The sequence below is a fragment of the Hemitrygon akajei genome, chromosome 7, assembly GCF_048418815.1.
Source record: "Hemitrygon akajei chromosome 7, sHemAka1.3, whole genome shotgun sequence".
In the NCBI taxonomy this organism is placed as follows: domain Eukaryota; kingdom Metazoa; phylum Chordata; class Chondrichthyes; order Myliobatiformes; family Dasyatidae; genus Hemitrygon; species Hemitrygon akajei.
Window position 1 is genome coordinate 54,586,727 of NC_133130.1, and position 10,983 is coordinate 54,597,709.

The window sequence follows — 10,983 nt, forward strand, 5'->3', positions numbered from 1 at the left end:
ACAACCAAGGTGGCAGGCTTGCCTCGAAGCTCACCATTTCTAACACCGCGAAAAAAATGGTGTAAATTCAGATTCCATCGATTGCTTCAGTCTGACGTGATGTAAATGAGATAAGTTGGGGAACTGTCCAAGGGTTAGGATTCCAGTCGCTTCGCAGTTACATTGTATGCTACAAGTGACGTTTCACTTGTCTATGGAATTACAGCAATGCCTTCAGAAAGTGTGAGAAACACAGTAAAAGGCCAATTGTCATCCATGGATTTTTCCAGTTTTAATGTCAAGAGAGACAAGTATCATTTAACTGAGTCGGACCGAGAAAACTTGGTACCAATTGAACAAGCAAGTGTACGGGGAAATATAAAACGTTTCAAAGCTAAACTGAAGCGAGTAACTATTCTGCCGACTGTCGATGAGCTCCAGGAAACAGATGGACATCCACTCGGAAACGTTCAAGAGCAAAAACAAACCAAAACATCAAATTGTAAAAAGGTTCACCTTGCTTTCCTCCCTGACAGATACGAACCTTTAATCGAGTCTCAGGCCGTAAGTGCGAGCGAGCGCCAGGCGGACAAAAAATACAAAAGAAAGCAAAAGCTTAAAAAATGCAGGAAGGTAAGCAAATAAAATTTGCAGAATCTTAACCCTTCAATATTTCGAAATCAGCTTTTTGACATCGGTGTTTCTTTCAAGTGCCACGGAACTGCTGTTCATATACAAATACATATTTGCATTATCTCTTGTTTAAGTCCTTTTGGTTGATTATGAAGCGCAGCAAATGACAGCTTGAGGCAGATGGGTGGAAATTTTTAATTGTAGAATTATGTGCGTTTCACAGGTTAGGCTCGACCTTCCAATTCGATTTTGTGCACATAGGTAGAATTCTTCTATTTGAACGTGTAATGATTAACATCTCGAGAAATGTTTCTTAGTGTTCAACAGGGAACATTCTGCATTGAGCTTATCTTGAGTCCTTCAGAACTCAGGGTCTCATCAAGGCAACAACTTTATATAATGCATTTAGCAATTTGGAAACTAAGTTTGCTAGAGCTGGTAAGGGCAGTAAGCAGTTTAAAAGCACACAACCCTCCGATTTCACAGCTCGAGAACTTAGCACATCTCAGCGCTCCGACTTGATAAAACGCACCTTCAGTTCAATTGATGTCAATGCATTTTCCATTTTGAAATATTATTGAGCACCCTTAAATAGTTACATTTTATATTAATCTTACTAGCATAGCTTTTTAATTAAAAATAGAAGTATTCCCGTTTACCAAGCACAACGTGACCGCCACTCGGGAATTCGCCTCCCGGGCTTTCCAAGTAATTCGCTACCACAGTGTCCCCTTCCATAAATTTAGTAATAACCTCTATTCTTTTGCTCAGTGATCATGCTAAATCCTTAGGAGATGTGTAAGGAAGTGGACAAATTGCCGTGCCCTTGGAATTTATATGTTGCAAGAGAATTGTTGTCAAATCTGGGGGGGTGCTCAGGTTCTGCTCTGACTGGTTAATTTGGTGAAGGGGTTAATGGCTTGAATTTTGTGGCTATAATGTGAAAAGCCCTCCAAGAGGACCAGAGCCTTGCCATAGTTTGGAGGCTTGCGTGCCTCAATGACCTGGAGAGCTGTGTTGGTGGAAGCCAGGACTTTATGCTTTGACTCCTGGTAGGGTCATCCATGCCAAAAAGGTCAAAGGGTAGAGGCCAGACTAGGAGTGGGCCACCACTGTTCCAGGTTCAGTGGTTTAGCTCAGGGCTAACAACCCTGATTGGTAAAACAAAATTGATATGGAAACAGCAATGAAGAATCCTTCTTCATCTGAGTGGCCAAGGATTGATAGAGGTGGAGGACCTTCATTGCTGCCCTAAACGTCAGGGGTGTAATGGTCAGTAAGTAAAAGTGTAGTCAGCATTATTATGTGTGGCCCTAATTGTCCTTGGTAAAAGTAGTGGTAAGTAACCTTCTTGCCATTCTTCTGCTATACCCCTACAATGATGTGAGGTGGGCAGGGAGTAACAGGATATAGGCCTAACAGCAATAAAAGAACAGAGGTAGGACCCACACCACAGTGTGAGTTAGAGAGAACCTGCTTGAACCTGCAAAAGACATGGGCTGCTGCAGTTGGATGGTGTGGAGGTTCTTGCATGTTGTCGTAGCCACACTCAGCCATGCAAGTGCAGAGTATTTCACCTCGACACTGGTTTGTATCTTGTAGGTGAATGTAAAGGCTTTGGGGTGCCATGGTCCTTATATTGCTGGAACAGTTGAGTTTTTGATTAAAGTAAACGCCTAGATGTCGGTGGTAGGTGCCCTGGCAATGGTGAGGCTAATGAATGTTAAGAGTGGCTGGTTAGGCTGACTCTCACAATCAACTACCACATGTCAAAAGTTCCTTCTCACTGATAAGCCCATGTTGTCTGGATTCTTTATGCCAGATGTGGAAATGGGCTGTTTTTTTTGTTACGAATGTGGAGCAACTCTGATGGGCCGAAGGGTGCAAAGTCGGCCCCTCCTTTTGGAGAATCGCAAATCGCTATTATTCCGATGCTGTTATCAAGGGAGATGAGAGAGACACAGGATAACAGCGAAAGGCAGGTGTTATAGACAACACAGAATACACAAGGTGGAATGTCTCCTATTGACAAAGAGAGAGATTACTGCTATTGTCTCTTGAAGGAGGAATTGTGTATTGAGTACTGTACTATTCATTAAAACCCCTCAGGGCAACCAGAGTGGTCTGGTTGAGGGATTGCATAATCCCAACCTGATTGACATCTGAAACCCCATGAGTGAGGATAAAAGTCGGGTCTGGGGAACACCCCTCAGACGCACCAGGAGAAACGCTACAAGATTGGTTGGGGCTTGTGTGTGTGTCCATCCTTGCCTGGGTGACGAGTCCTCCACGGAACGGTCTAGCTAAAGGACAACTACGGAGCAAGATCGTAACAAGGAAAGTCGGCAAGTTTCTCTCTCTCTCTCTCTCTCTCCAACAATTGCCACACGGTGATCAGCAACGACGGCAGCCTGTATGAACTGAACTGAACTTTATATTTCCATCGGACAATTCATTATCCCCTAGACAACGATAGAGCTTGTTTCTTATTGATTATTATTATACCCGCACTTTTAGGTTTAGTATTGACGACGTATATTATCTGTATATTTGCATTGATAATTATTTTTGTGTATTTTTACTAATAAATACTGTTAAAAATAGTATCATCAGACTTCAACGGCTACTCCTATCTTTGCTGGTAAGACACCCAGTTACGGGGTTCGTAACATTTTTATTTGCTATGAAGCTGTGAATGAATTTGAACACTGGCTGACATCGGTGAACATTTCCAGTGAAATCTTGTGACACATGAAAAATAATTCATGAAGAAACTGAAGATGATGGACCTCTTACTCAACCTTAAGGAGTGTTCTAGCAATGTCCTATGGCTGGTATAATGGTTTCCAACAACCACGACTGTTTTCCTTTGGGCATGTTATGAATACAGCCTGTCAGGCTTGTTCAACTGGGTGCACAGTGACTAGAATTGTACCAGGGCTACTTGATACCACACTCAGTCAAATTCTGCATTGATGTCAAGAATAGTTTCTCTCACATCCCAGTCCTAGAATTCTGATACTTAGTCCGTATTTGGACCAGGGCTGAACTGAAGTCTGGAGCTGAATGTGAAACCCAAATTTTGAGCAGGTTATTGATGAGCAAGTGCTGCCTGATAGAACTTTAAATAAAACCTTCCACTAGAGCTCATATCGAGATTATATTGACTGGACTTTAATTAGTTGGATTTGTCCTACATTTTCTGAACAGGTCATTCCTGGGCAATTTTCCTAATTGTAGGTAAAACACTAGTTAGAGATGTGTCTGGTTCTGGAGATAAAGTCCTCAGTAGTCCTGATCCAAAAACCCTTGCTATTTTCATTGTTCATAGTAGTTTCTTCATATCATGTAACGTGAATTGAATTGGCTCGATACTTCTGTGATGGTAAGGATGTCAAGAAGAAGGTGAGGTGGACTCTTCCCTGGCACTTTGGGCTGAATAGGATTGATTTGTCAGGTTGGCATCTCATGTTAGGCGTGCTTGGTGCTGCTCCTGGCTGCCTCATTGAACCAGGGTTGAGCCCCAACATGGACCTAATGGCAATGTGAAGGGTGTTTAGCTCTGAGTTTATATGTTCTGGTGTATGTGTCCCTGCTGCTGCTGCTGGTATGAGTCTATCCTAATTGTAATGGCACACAGTAGGGCGAAGAGTTCCTCAGTGTAAGCTTGAAGACTTGTCTCCTTAGAGACTCTGCAGTGTTCACCTTCACCAACGTCGTCATAAGGAAATACGGTCTCATTGGTTAGGTTAATGTAGACAAAATCAGATAGGCTTCTCCCTCAGTTTAGGTCATTTATCGCCTGTCGCAAACTAGTCCGGCAGCTTTGTTCTTCAGCACTTTAATAGTTTAGCCTGTGGTGCTGCTGTCAAACCACTCCTCCTGATGACACTGAATTTAGAGAAATGAAATGTTTATTAGAATTTGTCCTTCAGTTTATAATGGTGCCTTCATGCATTTAGTATGTTTTGGTTCTACAAATAAAAGGGCATGAAAAGCATACACCTATTTCCAATCCCATTGAAATCAAGGTGTAACAAGCCATGAAGACTAAAGAGACAAGCAATGTTTGAAACAGGAACAAAAAAAACAGAACTCTGGAAGAACTCATTTGGCAAACAGCATCTGTGAAGTCAAAAGGTGTAAATCAAGGTTTTGGGTTGAGGCCCTGCATCAGGACAGTAAGAGAAGAAGAAAGATTGCTAAATGCAAATTAGAAGAAAATCATCTCACAAAGTCATGCAGTAATACAGCACAGACAGAAACTAAGCTTTTAGCCCAATTCGTCCATGCCTTTTCATATTCTGCTTGAGTAGCTTACAAGCCAATAGTATGAGCATTGAATTTTCCAATACCTGTAACCCATTCCCTCCATGTTCTCCTTTCATGCTTCCTCGATCAGCTCACTTTCTTCTCCCTTTTCACAATTTCTCATCTCCTCCCCCTCTCCCACCTGGTGCCACCTGCTCATCATCGCGACCTTCAACTGGCTCCACTTCTCACCTTACAGCCTGTACCCCACCCTGCCTTTATGCCGGTACTTTTTCCTCTCCCCTCAATCTTGATGTAGTGTCTTATCTCAAAATGTCAACATGTACCTTTTGCCTCCGCAGGTGATGCTTAAGATAAGATGTGCGAAGATTTGTTTGTCACATGTACATCAAAACATACAGTGAAATGTGTCATTTTTATCAAATTAATTCAGCGATGATTGTGCTGGGCAGCCTGCAGCTGTTGCCACGTTCCAGCCCAACATAATACGGCCACAACTCACTAATCCTAACTTTACATCTTTGGAATGTGGGAGGAAACTGGAGCACCCAGAAGAAAACCACACAGTCATGGGGAGAATGTACAAACTCCTCACTGACAGTGGCAAGAATCAAACCCTGATCTTACAGACAATGTTGTAAAGCTTTATGCCAACCACTATGCTGCTGTGCCACTCTGGCCTACTGAGTTCTTGAAATGTTATGCTTCTTCTAACAAACCATCTTATCATGGCACTGATTCCTTAACTAAATGAGGGTGATGGATGATAATTAAGAAGGTAAAGTTCGTTTATACCCACGAATTCAGCCAAATGAAACAGCAATCTTCTGAGGCCAAGGTGCGAAACACAGTACCAACAGTCATACACAGCATAAGGCATGTACAGGAGAGCAAGTAAACACAGTCATAAAAAACATGTGTATTTCACTGAGGTTCCTGAGTGACAGGTCCTGTAAATTGATGGTGCATGGGTGTTATCGGCAAGATCGAGCAGTTCTCAGCAGTCCCCAGACAAATGTATGCACGCATGCAGTCCAGTTTATCATTCCGTTGATCGAACACTGGAAGGCAGCACCGAAGGAGTTGCCAGTCCCCAACCCAGCACGGGCGCTACGCTACGCTGCCTCCGGCGTCTCCTCTTCTAGATTCTTTTTTGTCCTAGTTTGACCAAATGGCATGAGACTTTATGTGGTCTGGGATTAATACTGAAGATTTCCAGGACCAGCATCACCTGCCTGTATACCATTGCTCCGTCTGCTTCGGTGGATTTCTGCTACCACTGGGACAGAACCTACCCAAGGATTCTGATGGAAGAGTTCAGTGTTTGATTTCTGACCATCTGTGCAATGATGACCTGAGGGCACTATTACAGAACCTTAGGCACTGGATTCTTTGGTGCTGATTGGTGTTAACAAAACCTGTACACCAATGTGGTGCTAGTGGCCATCACTCTGCAAAGTAACAGTAAATTACATTGCAGAAATCATTGTGGTTTGTTGCATAAAGTTCTTAAGAGAATTACTACATGCACCCCTTTTAAGCATTGAGAGAGTTGCAATTATGTGGGGTATATTTTCTGCTATTTTTTAGTTACGCTAGAGAAAGTGAAAAGATTGCAGCTAAGTTGATCTATTAGCATTATGACTATCATTATGTTTTTATTTTCCAGTAGGCAAGTGCATGGCTCACTTTGCTAAGACAGGATTGGTATTGGGAGGTTACTGATACATTTACTTAGTTATGTATTTTGCTGGAGCATGACTGATGTGATCTTCAAGAAAGGCATTACCTCCTTGAAGAATAGAACAATACTAACCATATTTGCTTTTCAGTTATGCTCATATTCCATTATTTAAGTGAGTGCTTTTCTTATTCTTTTTAGAATGTTGTAAAAGTCCTTTGTGCTGGATGGCGTTACTTTGTACTCGGCCTTCAAGAATTTGCAAAAAATTATACAACACCATACTCAACTTCTTTTGTTGTGATGGCTGAGGCCCACTGAAAGACCGAAAAATTGCAAAATTTCATGCTTTGCATTTTAATGGAAAATATTGAAAGGAATAATTATACATTTAAATAAATTTTACATGTTGATATTTTGGTAAAAACAAGTAATAAAACTAAAGCTAATTTATGCATTTAATTGTTATTGTTATTACCTGTATTTATATGAATTGTAATCATGAATAATTTGCAAACCAGTTTCATTTTTATTACTGATAAAATACAGATTTTTAAATTTTAATTGTTTCTATGTGTTAAGTGTTAACCTTTAATTTCTTTTGCATGTACTCTGTAACAATGTACAATGTTTTTCACATATCTATTATATTTTTATTATAATGCCAAAGCAACCTTACATCTGCATAAATGTCTCTGAATGCCACCTCACTTTAAACTACAGTTTTAAAACTGATAGCTCTTGAAAACTGACAGAATCTCTGGGCTTTCTAAAGGAAAAAAAGGATTCAGCTTGGAGCAACTGATATTACCTAGTAGGCAGATGACAAATATATAGAAGTGGGAAGGAAATGTATCATGGATAATTTGTACTGTGCTTGCTGGACAAAAATTCGGGATCCAGAGGATGATTTGATACTGCAGGTAGTGCAGCTATTTAACAGCTTCAGCAATATGGTATCCAGAATGTTCTGTCTGTGACGGCATGGATTTCTCTGACATGCTCTGGTTTCTTCTCTATTCCCAAACATATGCTTGGGTATTAGATTAAATTGGCAGTGTGAACTTACTCTTGTAAGGAGGTGGATAATTAGAGGATCAAGAGGTATAACTGGGAGAGAATAGGTTACAGGGAAATAAATTATGCTGTAGGACTGATGGGGATTACTCATGTGTTCCATTGTTGTATCTATTCGAATGATGCCAATTTTGTTATTTTTTTCACAAGGTGTCTTATTGAAGCTTCATTAGGATAATCCCAGGTATGGAGGAAAGATTAACCAGGATAGGACTCTAGTATAGAAGAATGAGTGGCATTCTTCGGAGCTGGCTGATTCTGATGAGAGACTGTCAACTTGTAAATCAAGTCAATTTTACTTTCTGTATGAATGCTGCTTGACCTGCTGGATGCCTTCAGCATTCTCTGTTTTTTCAGTTTCTCTCAGTTGAGACCACCAATTTTCACGTCAACTAATCTCTTTGGTCTCCATCCTATCATTTCCTTTGTTCTTTCCAGCCCTCTCTTTTGCTCTGACACAAGATAATGTTTGATGTTTAAGCTTTCCTAATTCCTGTAAAAGGTTATCATACTGCAGTGTTACCTCTGTGCAATAATCCTGTGTATGTTATTAAAAAGGGCTTCTTTGGTTTGTTACGAGTAGGGATGTTTCTTTGTCTGTTAAATGTTTCTCTCGCCGTTGTTTCGCTTTAGAATGGCTGATATGGTAATTGTATTCATTTGTTAATCAGTGGGGAATGTTATTGTGTTTTGTGAGGCTGGGAACTTGGGGGAGGGGTTGCGCGGGCTGGGGAGTGAAGAGAGTCGGGAGGGAGACGCCGAGGAAGGTGGACGTGCGCTCGGAAGACCACCGGGGAGTCCGAGGTGGAAGACGTGGAAGTCGGAGGCAAGCGACGAGGGGTCGAATGGTTCGATGGTTGAGCTCCAACGAGTGCACTAACTGACTGAACTTTGATAAGTTGGCGCCTTTTGTTTTTTTCTTGTGTGTATATATATATATATTGTATTGCCTAATACTCTTTTAATTTTAGTAAACTCTTTAAAGTGTGTTTCATACCGGTATTTGTTGTGGGTTTGATACTGTTGGTGGGCGCGAGGCATAAACTCGATTCTCACAGCACCTGCGTGTACGGGAGGTGGGTTGGTGAGTGGCTGGATCTCCTTTTTCCCTAGACATATACCAGCCTTTTGGGTAAGTGTTACATTTGTGGGGGGCTCGTCCCAGATTGGATTGTCAGGGGGCTGTGGAATCGCGCAAGCAGCAGAGCGGAGATGGACAGAGATAAGATTGTTAGCTGGTGCGAATTTGAAGGTGTACCGGTGCAGTACGCATGCGTAGTGTGCGGAGTGGATTTTCGAGTTTCGGGAGACGCGGTAGTGCGGGGGTTAAGTTTGGTGAAGGGTGTGGGGCAGGTAGAATTGGTAGCTAGACGGTGTGGTAAAGAGGTGGAGTCTAGCTGGGTGTTGGTTAGTACGAGTGCTGACGTCAGGACGTTGGAACTGCCGGCGACGGTCAGTGTACCAGGGGAGGAGGGGATGTGGGGGCTCCACCCGTTTTCCAAGGATGAGGCTGAGGAGACCTCGGAGGAGGAGCTAGAGCTAGAGGAAAACCCCAGAGAGGTGGCAGGCACTAGCAAAGGGAGGAGGGAGGAGGGAGTCGTGACGAGGCCCCGCCCCCCAGGTAGAGGAGAAGCCTCCGAGCTGGCAGCCGCACTTAACTCCTTGGTGGGAGTGGCCGAGAGGCCATGGCTGAAGCTGGGGGTGTTCTCCGGAGCCAAGCCTACTCCGGACGGGGAGGTGGACTATGAGACCTGGATTGAGCACACGTCCTTGATGTTAGAGGAGTGGCCAGGCTCGGAGGAGGAGAAGAGGCAGTGATTGGTGGGAAGTTTGAGGGGTTTAGCAACCAAAACAGTCCGGGAGTTGAAAGCTGAAAAGTCTGGGGCCTCAGTGGAGGAATGTATAGAAGTTTTGGAGGGAGTGTTTGGGTTATCAGGGGAACCCTGGCTGCTTTTAGCAGAGTTCCAACGCCTGGAACAATGGAGAGGGGAAAAGCTCTCCGAGTACATATTTAGGATGGAGGGGATGCTCTCGGGGCTGCGGCGCCGGGGGGTAGTGAAGGCGCCTGACGTGGCTAGCGTGAGGATGAGTCAGATATTCAGTGGCTCTCTGGAAGAGGACAAGGTGGCGTGGACTATCCGGCAGGCTTATAGGAAAGGCCCCCCTCCATTGTTCGGGCCACTGATTAGAGAGGTGCCGGAGGAAGACCCTGCCCGCATTGGCGGCTCCACTGTCGCACTTGCAGAGTGCGGGACCTCTGGACCTGGTATGTATGGATTTTCTGTCGATTGAGCCTGACACCAGCAACACCGCGAATGTCTTAGTCATCACCGATCATTACACTCGCTATGCTCAGGCATTTCCCACTAAGGATCAGAAGGCGACGACAGTGGCGAAGGTGTTATGGGAGAAGTATTTTGTTCATTACGGCCTTCCCAGGCGAATCCATAGCGATCAGGGGCGGGACTTTGAGAGCCGCCTTATCCATGAATTACTGACTATGCTTGGGGTTGAAAAATCCAGGACTACCCCTTATCACCCACAGGGAGATCCGCAGCCAGAGAGGTTCAACAGGACCCTGTTGGATATGCTCGGGACGCTGGAGATTGGGCAGAAAAGCACGTGGAGTCGTCATATTGGACAATTGGTTCACTGTTACAATTATACTCGCAATGATGCTACAGGATATTCGCCCTATTATCTGATGTTCGGGCGGGAAGCGAGGTTGCCCATTGACTTGTGTTTTGGGGGTGAAGTGGGTGAATTACCCAGGAAGTCCCATCTAAAGTATGTGTCCGACATGAAGAGGGAGTTACAGCGGGCATACGAGTTGGCCGAGGCGGCGGCTACCAAAGAAAATCAGAGGAATAAGATGCGGTATGATGGAAAGGTGAAGTTTGTTCAATTATTGCCGGGTGACCGGGTCCTTTTACGGAATTTGGGACTCCCTGGTAAGCACAAGTTGGCAGATCGATGGGCGGCCAGCCCCTATGTAATAGAGAGCCAGATGCCGAACCTGCCAGTTTACCGGGTGAAACCTGAGGATGGGAAAGGGCCTATCAAGGTACTCCATCGGAATCACCTGCTGCCGCTGGGTCAAGCGGTGCAGGTGGATACGGAGTGTTATGAAACCAGTAACTGGTTTCACTTACCAGCAAAGATAGATATGTCAGTTGAAGTCCAATGGTACTATTTTCAAAAGTTTTATTAATAAAGGGGCACAAAAATTAAGGTTAATACAACCATTCAGATAACATGCGTCAATACTCAATCTAAAACGCAGGTACATTAATAATCACTCAGAAATAAGCTCTTTCGTTGTCTAGGGTATAATACTGAGT